Source organism: Tenrec ecaudatus, unplaced genomic scaffold (assembly GCF_050624435.1).
Source record: "Tenrec ecaudatus isolate mTenEca1 unplaced genomic scaffold, mTenEca1.hap1 Scaffold_363, whole genome shotgun sequence".
Classification (NCBI taxonomy): Eukaryota; Metazoa; Chordata; class Mammalia; order Afrosoricida; family Tenrecidae; genus Tenrec; species Tenrec ecaudatus.
Genome location: NW_027459091.1, coordinates 114,440 through 128,602, shown reverse-complemented (window position 1 = coordinate 128,602; position 14,163 = coordinate 114,440). Strand labels below are relative to the sequence as shown.

The 14,163-nt window shown below is 37.1% G+C and overlaps 1 pseudogene; it reads right to left on the bottom strand.

Annotated features, from left to right (window-relative positions):
* Positions 1–4,539: 4,539 nt before the first annotated feature.
* LOC142436491 (ribosome biogenesis protein BRX1 homolog pseudogene) lies at positions 4,540–5,558 on the bottom strand (annotated as a pseudogene).
* Between the last annotated feature and the right edge of the window lie 8,605 nt (positions 5,559–14,163).

Sequence of the window (14,163 nt, the reverse complement as noted above, 5' to 3'; positions counted from 1 at the left end):
TATAATACTCTATGCACGGACATTGCCAGTGGATAAGACAGCCCAGAGGGATACTGCGTGGTTTAAAACCGGAACAGATGTGGTTGGGGTTTTGTTATTTCCGTATACTTTTTCAAACTCTATGCTCAACATACAATTTTTGAAAATTGAACTATATGGATGAGAACCTGAAATCAAAATCGCCAGTTCCAACTCTTTGCTACATAAATCCGAACAAAACACTGCCTGGTCTTGCACCATGCTCATAATTGTTCTTACACTTGAACCTGCTGTTGCAGCCACTGTGTTGATCCATCTTGAGCAAGGCCTTCTTTTTCACTGGCCCTCTACTTTAGGAGACGGGCTGTTCTCTGGGAACTGGTCTCTCCTGACAACTTGTCTAACGTACTTGAGACAAAGTTTAATCATCCTTGCCTCTAAGGAGAGTTCTGGCTCTACTTCTTCCATGATAAATCTCTTTGTTCTTTTGCCACTTTCAATCTTTGCCAGCATCATAATTCATATCCAATGTTTATTCTTTGGTCTTCCTTATTGAACACCAAACTTTCACTATTATATGAGATGACTGAAAATATGACGAGTCAGGCGCACCTTAGTCCACAAAGTAACACCCTTGCTTTGCAACACTTTAAAGAGGTTTTGTGCAGCAGATTGACCTAATGCACGTGTCCTTTGATTTCTTAATTGCTGTTTCCATGAGCATTGTTTGCAGATTCAAGCAAGATAAAATTCTAGACAACCTTTTCTTTATTTATCATGATGCTACCTATTGGTCCCATCATGAGGAGTTTGGTCTTCTTCACATTGAATTGTAATCCCTACTGAAGGCTGACTTGATCTTCATCAGCAAGTGCTCCTCACTTTCAGCAAGCAAAGTGGTGTCATCTGTACATCACAGATTGTTAATAAGCCACCGCCTTCTTCCTGTAATCCAGCTCCTCTGATGATTTGCTTAGCATACAAATTGAGTAAATATGGCTGGTGGACACAACCCCAATGCACATCTATCCTCACTTTTAGTTATGCGGTATTCTCTTGATCTGTTTGTAAAAGAGCTCCTTGATCCAGGTACAAGTTCCACAGGCGCATGACAAAGTGCTCTGGAATTCCTATTCTTTTTAAGTCTATCCTTAGTTTGTTGAGATCTAAATAGTTGAACGCCTTTCCATAGTCAATAAAACGCAAGTAAACATCTTTTTGGAAATCTCTCATTTCATCCAAGATTCATCTGATATCAGCAATGATATTACTCGTTACATGCTCTCTTCCAAGTTGGACCTGAAGCTCCCTGTTGATATTCTGCTGCAACTGTTGTTGGACGATATTCAGCAAAATTTTACTTGTATGTTATATCAATGATCTGGTTCTATAATATGAGCATGTCGCCTTTCTTTGGAATGGGTACAAATATGGATCTCTTCCAGTCAGTTGACCAAGTAGCTGTTTACTAAATTTCCTGGCATAGACCAGTGAGTGCTTCTATGCTTCGTGAGCTTGTTGAAACATTTTAATTGCTATTCTATTGACTATCCTGGAGCCTTGTTTTTGGTTAAGGCTCTCAGTGTAGCTTGAACTTCTTTCTCTAGTAACTTTGATTCTTGTTTATATGCTACCTCTTGAAATGGTTGCGTGTCAACTAGTTCTTTTTGGTACAGCGACTGTATCACTCAATATTTTGGCCATAGAATCTTTTAGAATTTCATCTTGAGGCTTGATTTTTTTTCTTGAGTTCTTTCCATTTAAGATATGCTGAATGTGTTATTCATTTTGTATATTTCATTATAATATTTTACTTTGTCTTCTCAATCTGCCATTTGAAATGTTCTGTTTAACTCTTTGACTTTCTAAGCCCCGCCCCCATTTGCTTTAGCTACTCTAGGATTAAGAGCAAATTTCAGAGTCTCTTCTGACATTCACTTTGATCTTTTCTTCTTTCCTATGCTTTTAATGATCTTTTGCTTTCTTCATGAATGATGTTGTTTTCTTTTATTTTTTTGAAGTTGACAAAGATGTTTTTACTTGACTCCACAATCAACACCCATGGAAGCAGTAGTCAAGAAGTCAACTACAATATTGCTTTGCGCAAATCTGCTGCAGAAGTCCTCTTTACATGTTAAACGAGATAAGTAAATCACCTTGAGGACTAAAGTGCTCCTGACTCACAAAGTCATTATATTTTCATTGATTTATACCCAGCTGAAAATCAGGCAATGAAGAAAACTCAGAGCAGAATTCCTGGCTTTGAATTATAGTGTTGGTGAAGCATATTGAGCGTAATATGCAGTCCTATAAGAACCCTCGGATCTCTTTTGGAGGAAGTCCAGTCAGAATACTCCTTGGATGTGCGAGTGACAAGGCTTCACCTCCCATACTTTGGTTATATCATCAGGGGTGAGCAGTCTTTGGAAACGAACACCATGCTTGGTAAAGAATAGTGCAATGAAAGAGCACAAACCCTCCAGGAGATAGATAGGCACGATGATGAATGATGTTCTTGATGTTGTCTCAGCAACTCAGGTCTCATCGTTCATGTTGTGTTCAATGTATCAAATCTGTCCTTGCGATATTCTCAGGTGGGATCTACTCAAGTCCTATTTTGGCTCTGGTGGACTTGTTTAATTTCTGCTTCACAGTCAAATTACATATAAACAAATGATGTCCTGTTTTACAGTCATTCCCTGGTCTGGCTTACCTGCTAATATTGAGCTTCCTCCTTGTTTCTTCTTACAGATGGAATCAATTTTGTTTCCTACATATTCCATATGGAGAAGTCTATGTGGACAGTCACTTTTTATATTGAACAATGGTATTTGCTTTGAAAAAAATATATTTGCATTGGTCTTGCAAAAGTCTCTAATGCAATCTCTAGCATCATTTCTATACTGTTCCTTCTTCTCGGCTTCTAACTTTTGTGATCCAATTTCCAATAATAATCAATGCATCTTGATTGCATAATTAACCAAGTTCAGAATGAAGAGTTGGTAGAAATCTTTAATTTCTGCATCAGTAGCATTAGTGATTGGTGTATAAATTTGAATAATAATTATCATAAATATTTGTGTATAAGTGGAGTTTTTCGGCACATTTTAATGCCATTTTTGTGGTAAAATTAGGTGCCTCGGCTGATATTCGGGTCAGCTTATACTGAAGTATATATAGTATATTGACTTATTAACTTGCATTTGGATAGATATTATGCTATCACAAACAGCAGTGAAATGTCCTTTTTGACAATAAATCAGACACCATTCCTCTTGAATCTATCATTCCCAGCATCATAATTCATAAGATTTTTTCATTCAAAATGGCTAATACCAGTCCATTTCAGCTCACTAAAGCCTAGACCATCAATCTTTATGTGTTTCCTTTCATTTTTCACAACTTCTGAATTTCCTAGCGTCGTAGTCTATGCATTCCAAGTTCTGATGATGACCAATGGCATTTGCGGTGCTTCCTTCTCATTTTGGGTCAGAGCCCATCAGCAAGTCCAAGTCCCAAAGGCTTTGCTCCTGTAAGCCTTTTCTCCATCCGTGTCATGATGACCCACCCTGCTTTGAGAAGCCAGGGCCTCATGACCCTGCATTGGCACCACACCGAGGCTGCATCACTGGGATGACTCATAGAAGTGATTGTGAATGCAGCCTGACCCTGGCAGTGTTTCCGTCTTCTGTCCATAATGTTTCCATGCGCTGGAACCAATGTGATGTCCCCTAGCACTAATCTGAGTCTTTGATATTCCAGAGAGTTGTGACTCTTTTCAGCATTTATTCACTTCCTTCTTTTCCTTCTTATGTAAATGACGCGGCTATTTCAGCCTACTGGCCTAGAAGAAGTTGTGGAGGTGGTGCACACCATGGGATGGGTACCATCTTTTCCTTACCCAAAAACACCTCTCCCTATTCCTTTTGAGGACCTTCCAGCTGATGACAGTCTGCTGCTGCTGTACAACACTTCGGAAAGCCCCCAACGGGAGTTAGACGTGGCCCGGGAGATCTCTTCTCCCCTTCACTCTTTTGGTCTCATCAAACCAGACCCATGCTTTTCTGTTCGCTTTGTTTTTATGTCTAGACAATGCAAACAGTACCTCCAGGAACCCAGTTTATTATGATTGGAATGTTGTCACCACTAAGAACGTAAGGCTTTGGGGTTACTTTTGAATATTCTGAATAGAATATTTTTAACTTTTTTATTAAAAATTACTGTGAATTAGGTGAAGGTTTACAGAGATGGTCATAGTTTTACATACAATGAGTCATACACCTTATGATTAAAATAATCCACTCCAATCCCCTCAGTATTTCATCATGTATCCCATATCCCCTGTTCAGACTCAGAGCTGAAGCTTTCGTGGGGATCCCACCTGATCTTTCCAAGAGGTTAACCTGTTTGTTTGTTTTTGAGTTGTGATACCATTTTATTTAGAAACATACCGACACCATTAAATCCATACAAAATGATTCTGGTATTTCATTTTTTTCTTTAAAATTGCATGAGTTACACAGCTCTGGATAATGGAAATATTAACACTCTGAATGTAAATTAAATACAAAACAACTGGACTCCTTTCGCACCCCCACTGCTCATCTTCTGTGGCATTTTTCGTTGCCTTTTGTAGATCTTTTTCTTCCTGGTTTTCAATCCCACCCGGGGCTCTGATTTCACCCACTCAATTTTGATGGACTTTTCCTCGGCTGGGGGTTGAGCACATCTGCAGGGGACCATGGGCAGCTCAGTCGTGGGCTCTTTCTTTCTCCGTTTCTGCACCTCCTCCCTTGCTGTCGTGCTTTGTATTTTGCAGCTGTGATGGATTTCTTGATACGGCTGCGTGTTTGGTGACTGAATAGGGTTTTCCTATGAAGTTGGTGCTCTGAGCCTTCCCTGGAAAATCTGGATAAAGTTTAAGACAAAACGTTCCCTATCTCTACCAGAGCAGCATCTTCCTCTATAATCTGGAAATTCTGCACCCATAACCGATTATCCACAATGCTGAAAGCAAACACATGATTCATAAAGGGCTGACAAGGAGGTCAGCTGGGGCGACAGTGGGGCATCCAGAAGATCTGAATTTAGCAGTCTTTTAACAAAGTATCCTGTGGGATTCATCCAATACAGGGTCAAGACACAAAAGGGGCCGAGAAACCTGCAAACAGCTTCCAGTCAACTTGAGTTCAGCTAGGGTATGATTATTCTGAACAAGGAATTTAGCAGATGGTCCGTGAGGTGAATTTGAAAGCCACATATAAAGATGCTGCTTTTTCTTGGCCTCAAAATAGATGCACTTATTAGTTTTTCATTTAGTAGGCCTCATTAATCACGAATAACTTATCTTTATGATCTATTTTAGTATCTGCTTTTGAACGAGGCATCACCATTCTTAAATCTTGCATTAAGCATCTTGTTCTGAAATTTACTCCTCTGGAAGAATAGATGAGAACTTGATCCTTATTCTTCCACTTGCCCTTGCTGACAGGGCCTGGGATATGGTCTATGTATTCCTCTTGTGCCTCCTTTGCAGTGTCATGCTGCTTAGCCGGTGATGGGACATCTTTTTGGTTCCATTTTCATGTCTTGGCTTGGATGACCAGGTTTCCATGCCATCTAATATGATCTTTTTAATGCTTTTGAATTATGTTCCACATTTTCCACTCGTCATGTTCATGACATCCTACTGTGATGCTGCTCAGAGCAGTTGATAGTGGTCAACAAACATGCACCATCTACGTGTTTTGGTCTTAGAATGTTTACATGATCCATTAGTCCATCAGATGAATTATTTCTGTGTTTTTATTTTTATCACTCTTTTTTTGTTTTGAATTTGGTTCAATGTAAACACATTGTTCACAATTAAGATGCTGGAATCGTTCTGAATTAGGAGGCACCACTTCTATTAAAGAGTTCAAGGGCGGTGGACAATTGGAGTACAACTAGAGAGTCAAAGTGAGGGCAGATGGTTATGATCTTGTTTTAATCCCTAACCTAACCCTAACCCTAACCCTCACCCTCATCCTAGCCCTAACACAACTCTAATTGGCTATGATCTTATAACCAGAGGTTGGAATTGGATTTGTGTGTTGTAACAAAGATTGGTTTTGTGTATGTGTATGTATGTATGTAATAATTTTCAGTTATACCGAGCTAGACTCTAAGACAGAATTTTGAATATTATAATATTCCGTTATAATAAAGAGAACCACCATTATTTTCTAATGAAATAAAAATAATTTCTGAGTTGCTCATCTGCTACCTGAGAGAAATTCTGGGAAGGAGGTATTAAGAACCATAGTCCTATCATCTTCCTTACCAGAACACTAACTTCCAAGGGGAAGGCCTAGCTCAAGTTCAAGGTGGAACACCTATATCAAAGTCTTTTTTTTCTTATTTCTAAGACATACTTTATCAGCATATATCTAGGTTCCCCCCTTATTTTCTTGATTCTATTACCAAAATAATACCTTCAGTCAATCTTCTTTCCCGCTGTCTCATATAAATCTGTTTTCTTCCACAGAGTCTCTTTTAATAACACCTATCATTCTATAATTTATACATTTTGCTTGTGTACTTTGCTTATTATCTGTCTCCCTCATGAAACTGCAAGCTTGATTAAAGCAGGGAGTTTCATCTGTTGTGTTTACTACCGTTTCTCCATGGTTTTGAACAATGATGGCACACGGTAGATGCCTACTAAATATTTGTTGAAAACATCCCTTAATGAACCATGATGTCTGATGTTCAACTTAAAGCTGCTTTCTGTTCTTTTGAAACCTTCAATAACTTTTTTTTGCACACACAGCTTGAGGAATGAAGGCAGAAACGCAGGATAAAACTACAGGGTGAGCGTTATCTAGAAGGAATGTAGGCAACCTCAATCTAGTTCTTAGGAGGTAAGGCAACTGGGGTTTGGAATTTCCTGAGCACCTGGCTTGGGATTCAAATAATTTTATTTGAGTATTAATTTTAATTATTGAGTATTAATTTTAATAAAATTCAAATAATTTTATTTGAGTATTAAAAATATATTTGAGTATTAAAATATATTCCAATTGGGTAGGGCAGTGGAGTGCGTATGTAGCACAATGATATTGCAAGAAAGTCTTGGGTAAAGAGAAAAAAATATTTTTAAAATATTCAATAAAAAGCAAAACTGTTAATAAGTTAAGTGAAATTCACAGGAAAAAAGGAAGCAAAATGAGTTTCGTTTAAGGGAAGAGACATATTATATCACTACTTGTGTCATTCTCAATATTACTGTGTGATAGTTTCTCAAAACTGGGGTGATTGGCATGATTGAAATAACTCACCTGAGTCTGAATCGAGGCTTCATTGATTACTATTTAGCTACCTATTTACTTTTTGACTACTATCTACTTTGTTTTCTATTTTGCCTTCAGAAGTGTACTGCCTGCTGTTTGGAGCCTTCTGACATTCCTGGAACATTTAGAACCTGAATAGCCAACAATGGAGGAGTCAAGGATGCTATTTGCAACAAAATGTGTGTTTGCCAGAGTGGTCTTGCAGGAGTATTTGAGCAGCATGCCTCAGCACGGTTATCCAGGGAGATGTTTCAGAGGATCACTTTCTAGGTTGGAGGGTGGATTAGCTAACCTTGCACTGTTCAATTTGCTGTTTTCCTATACATAATCCCTAATCCTGCCATCGCGCTCACCTTCTTCTTACCCCACTTTTCTATATAACTGTTCATCTCTCTCTCAGAATGTCAGAACATTGAGTTTCTTTTCCTGGGCTCTCTATTTCCCTTTTGACCTCTTAGTTTTACTCTGAATAGAGGATTGGAATTTTATTCTATGGCTCTTCCTTGATGATGTTCTGTGTGCACTTCACTGATATATGAGAAACACAAAACTTCAGCATAAAATTTCCTAGTTTGTGAGTCAACAGTGAAGGATAGGTACATAATGCAGCAACTTTTAGATACATAAAAACACTATTATTATTTCATACTGCTTGGTAACGTTATTCTCTTGTATACATTTTCAAAATTTAACTTTTGAGATGTGTTTTCTTCCCCAGTCAATGCAATACCTTTTCTGTTTTGTCACCTAATTTTTCAATCACTGACTTCCAGCTGATAATAGAAGAGAATGAATAATACTCCAGGTGTGTGCTAGATTCTGTGTTTGTATTGCAATAGTAGAAACTACTTGTACATAACGATAGTAGACCATTTCTCTAAACTGAGGGTTATTTAAGTTATTTGTATTTGTGATGTGACACATCTGCAGTATACCTCTGTAACAAGGAAATACTGAATTTATTGTAAAATTTCTTGATGAGGTATAGTATAATTCAATTTTGGTGTAAGTGCATACAATAGTTTATTCCTGTAAGTGATACAGAGAAAATATCTAAATATTGAGTAAATCCTTGTAATTTTTATGTTCACCGCTTTGTCAAAAAGATGTTATCTTCCCAGCAGCATCATGTTATCAAAGATGCAAACTTTAAATCAACAGTTGTTACACCTCCAGCAAGTCATGAATGTTTTCTGATTTATAGCAATCATTCTTTTTATATCTTTTCTCAGTCAAGCTGGGGCATTACAGTTATTTTCATGTAAAAGATCAAAACACTGTGGCTTACTGGTTCAAATAATCCACACCCAGTACTTTTAAAATTAATTGGCTATTGAAATAAATGTGACTTGAGGGCTCTTTTGATTAATAACATAAATATTGTTAACAAATACAAGGTAGAGACATTTACATAAGAATAAAATAGAAGATAACATAGACATAATGAAAAGAATCCTTTTTATGATTTATATTATAATGATATGCCAATAAAATATGACCATAAAAGCTGAAGAAATTTGTGGTATTTCAGGAGAGAAATATTACAGTTTTGTTTTTTGTTGGTTTTACATTCTCTTTTTTAAAAATCCACTTTGCCTAAATCAAACAAAGAAGGTTACCTTTTGGTGAATTTGCATAAATAATACTTTGAAGTTACAAACTACAGTACGCTAAAACTGACCTTATAGATCATAAAATTGTTTGCCCAAATTAATAATAATTAATCTGTTTCGATTTATAGTAAATTACAAGTGTAAATTACATACTGTATGAAAATATTTTCTATACAGCAGCTAACAGTTCTGGAAAGAACTTTTTGGAGCTAAATACTATTGCGTACTGATGATTCTGACTTACAGAGTCATGTGAGAGTAAAACTGTGCCACCCTCCTGGGCTGTAACCTTTATGGGAACAGAACAGCTGGTCTTTTCTTCTACGGAGCCTCTGGTGGGCTGAACCACCGAGCTTTCAGTTAGCAGCAGAGATCAGACTACTTTACCATGATAGCATCGGGGTTCCTAAGCACTATTATTGGTTCTATGTCATTGATGAGAAAAGTGAAATCCAGTGTCTGGGCCAGGGTCCAAGTCCTAGGTTGTTAAAACCTAGGTTTTTAAATCCAGAATTAAAAAACAGGATTTTGACTCATCTGAAGGAATAATTGAACAAACATAACCCTTAAACATTTTATTATACTGGCTTTGACTACAGTGTCTTAGAAAAAACTGGGAGAGTCTGATTGAAATGAAAAGAAAAGAGCTTTTATTGAGAGAGGCGTCAATTTACAGAGGATTCTTAACTGAGACAAGGGGGAGACAATTCACAGTGTTTATATATGGAGTTTTAATAAAAATTCAACAATTGGTAGATATTTAAGTAATAGTTACAAAATTGGGTGATAGTGTATCTGATTGGAAGATTATACACAGTTTCTAAAGTGTTTTTTTTTTTGTTGTTGCTGTTTTTTTCTTTTTACAAAGTGATCATTGCATTGGGTACATTTGGCCTTCAATCATGAGAACTTCCCCTGCCTGCATGGCTGCAGGGTGGACATACATAATTCTAAAGTTTCTTTTGGGTAAGCATCTTTTCTGAGAAGTGTTTTGGACATTGCTTCCTAAGCGGCAAACAAAACTTTTCAGTAAGTAATGGAGAATTAAGATCTGAAGTTGCTTACTGAGTGATTTTCTCAAGATAGAATAGAAATTACAGGAATGAAACACTTCCTTCCTGGTGCAGAGGTTATATTTGATTTGAAACAGAATTGTTAGCCTTGACCTTACCAGAGTCACCCTCCTACATTAAGAACCCTAAATTAATTAGAGTTGCTCTCCTCCAGCAGGGAAGCACGTTTGCCAAACCCACACCAAGAACCGACCGGCCGAAGAAGCCAATGTAGAAATGGCCATGTTTTTTACCAGGGAGACCTAAAAATGTGGTTTAATTATACTCAAGAAGAAGAAGCAAAAATTACAGGTAGAGGGATAACAGTTCTAGTTATTTTCCAAACTAATTTTAGCTTGCTTGTGGAGTCCTATGCACATTGCAATTGTGCTTAACATTCTCTCCAAGGCCACTTATTGTCAACAATCAAGAATCACACTTTGGACACATTTCTCGGGCTCGAATAAGACAACTTCATAACGTGGTTACGTTCTTGATAGAAGTGCTTTCTCAACACATTGATTGGTTTATTTTATTTATCAAACACACTAGTAACGTAGTAACTGTGTGCTAGCTACTGTTGTAGGAACTTTGACATATTCGATTTTTGAGATAAATTCTATTATTGTCTCATTTTATGATTAAGATGACTGAAGCATAGCTTAAATAACTTGCTCCCATAAAACGTAACCGGTGAATGGTAGAGATTGGACAGAAAACGGGTTGCATTCACAATCTGTACTCTTAACCACACTACATTAGGATTCTCTGTATCACCCCACTATTGCTACATTGTTGCATTTGGCAAACCACCTCCAAACGTCACGATTCAGCACAAGGATGCTCTCTTCTTGTTTACAGATCTTCCGTTTCAGTCAGGTTTACATGACTTCAGACGGGCGCAGCTGATGGCTCTGCTTTCAGTTCTAATCCAGGCTCCTCACCAGACTCTCAGCTAGGGCCCAGTCTATTCCATATGTGTGTGCAGAGAGGTTCACGCCCACGAGGAGCAGAAACAAGGGCAAGCTCTTCTCAGGTAGATCACCAGAGGACCAAGCTAAACTTAATAAGTACATTAACTCGCCTTTAGAGTGAGGCATGTATTAGCTAACACGACTTTACGCTAGTGAATTAGAGACATTCTCACTCTACATTTGTTTAATACAAGAAGAGCTTGTTGCTCCGCAGCACGCCATATGAGCAGACTTCCTCAAGCGTATTTGTGGATTCAGCTAGGCCTCCATGTATCCTGGCTATTCCTTCCTCTAGCAATCAGACATTGTTCCGTCATAAGGGAAGGTACAGAAAGAATGGGATTTGGCCCTGACGGTAGCATCCTTTAATTCTCTGTATTACATTGGCTAGAACTCAGACACATTGTTCCTAACTCTGAGGGAGAAAGGAAAATGAACTAGAGTTTGTGCTCCAAGAGGGTATTGGGTTTAGTTAGCATCTAGCCAATTTTGAACATGCAAAACGAATCACGTGATTATACAACAATGAGCAGATATCTGTCTACACTTGTTCTTCATGCTATAGCAGCATTAAGTGCATTAGAGAGGTACCTTAAATCCCTTACTAAAATGAAGACAGAATATTAGCATAAAATCAAATCTTTAGGATAATAAATTCAACAAACTACTAGGGGTTTTTTGTTGGTAGTTGGGTGGGCAGGGTGGTCTTATAAAAGTAAGAAGTCACCAGCCACCTCTTTGAATCCCTAGTTCACACTATCATGTAAAAATGAACTTGGAGTATGAAAATCCATAGTTTGCACCAGAGTGAAACAGTTAAAAATGTGTAAATGTGAGTTTTTGAAGTCTCAAAGCAGTTTGTGTCTTCTGAGAAAAATATTTTGAGAAGACATTGTTTTTTCCTAGAGCCATAAGAAACAGACATTGATCTTTGGTTTTTATGAAAGTACACTGCCTTTCTGCAGACTCTCAACTACATCACATCTTCCAAAATTAATCTTCCACCATTTTTTTTGTCAATCGTGACCAGTTAACACTCCATATCATTATTTAACCTCATGGTTTTTCTTTTCCTTTTTTGTATTCAGAAAAATAAAATTATTCATACGAGACAGATGGAAGATTAAGGATTAAATCTATGCTTCTCTACTGCCAAATTGAACCCCATTTTGAGTCAGAGCACCAGCTACACAGTGAACACAAGTATTCAATGAAGGAAGTTATTCACGATATGACTGGCCCATTACTAATGCAATTACTATAGCACTTGTTGCAATGACTACGAGTTCAATTACGTTACAGCAAAATGACTCCGAAACACAAAATGGATATTTCTGGTCTCGTTAGTTGCAGGAGGTTGGAGCACCTAAATCACATCATGTAGCTGTCACTTTTCAATAATTATTTATGTCAGAGGTATTATCGACTGATAAATCCAGTTATTCCTTGCTCCCCTGAAAACACTTAGCATATTGCTTTTTTGTCTCTCATTTTTGACAAGTACTTTTTGTGTCAAAAACAGATTATGTCACAGTATAAATCACTGCTTCAACCTCTGCATGCATTATTTTCTTAATGGAGATAAAATCTGTTATATTCTTTTAAAGTTAAAAAAACCATAAAACACAACAATTTTTAAAAAGAAATGTCTGTTACTTCACATCCTAAACATTTAGCTTGATATATATAATTTGCTTTACCTACTGGTTATGCCACAAATATAATTGAACTTTGGATGAGGTCTTTTTGTGTCTGTGAGAATAACAAGGACAACACTAATAAGAATCCCTGCTTTAATCGATTTTGTTATTTTCATGGGAATGCCCGTATTTTGTTCCTACCAAAAGAAATCTTGCAATGTTAAAAAAACCCAATTTACGTGTTTTTCTTTCTTTTTGGGTGTTTATTAGGTTTAGGTAGCCCTGCAAAGTAGTCTTGTATTTTTCTTTCTATTTTAAGTAACGTGTTGGTTCCTAGGAAGAACTAGTCTCCAGAGTTGAAACAGCTGGGGCTTCAATATCCATATTTTTAAGCTGAAATAGCACCGTAAGAGCATTGCGGCTAGAAAAGAAGGAAATAAATCAGCCTGTGAGATGTTATCATTCACTTTACATCGTGCAAAACAAATACAGCTGCCATATTCTAACATCCACCATAGATAGATTGAAAATGTATATCATTATTTAACATGGTGCAATGAGGGAGAGGGCGAGAGCATCTATGGCTTTGAAAGTACAGTATTTTGGTAATATGTCTTATTAAAGCAAAGTAAATTGGCTACTGGATGGTAAAATTGCAAAGAGGTTATCAAAGTGTTGAATTGTAGAGACTCAAAATTATATGAATTTAGGAGTGGAGAAGATTTCGCTGTTTATTAATCTCTGAAATAGGTTGTAACACCATGTAACATTTTAAAAAATATGAAGAGGTATCACTAGGCTTCTATTGATTTTTCTTCTTAATACCTCTGGGGAAAATGACTGTTTCCTTTGGAGAAATGCTCTCTCCTCGTTCCCTTTCATCTGTATGTTCAGGGTCTTTGCTATTGGGGAGTGCCGCTGGCATTTCTGACGTCAGTGGCTACTGTCAGAAGAGTAGCTCACCCCGTGAACTAAGCCTAGTGATTCACCTTTTCTATGAACAATGCACGTGATTCAAGCCTGGACCATTTCCCCCCTGTTATTTACCTGTAATCTCTAAGAACATCTTGTGTCATGAGCTACTTCTCCTATTTTTTTCCTATTAAAATTTTCATAGTTTTATAGTTTCTATTTACTTCTCCGCTACATTTTGAGTTGTTTTTTTGCACTGTGTATGAGGTTTAGGGCAAGATTCTTCTTTTTTGTTGATGTTACTATTTTCTTCTAATTCAATGGCCCATTATCCTAGTACTGTTTTTATACATTTTCATTTCAATCCATTATTTAACTATTAAATATTTTCCAACATCTGTCAAAATCAATTAGTCATTTTTATAGCATTCTGTTTCTGGGTTCTTTATTGATCTTGATATCTTTCTCTGTGTCTGCAACATGTCATCTTAATTACACTGGCTATGTAGGAAGTCTTACAATTAAGTGAAATAATTCCTCCTGCTTTATTCTCATTTGTCACACTTGCTTTGACTCTTCAGGATCCTTCCCCTTTCCAAACATATATTATAATGAGCTTACTCATATCCAGAAAACAGTCTTCTGGAATTTTGATTGGTATT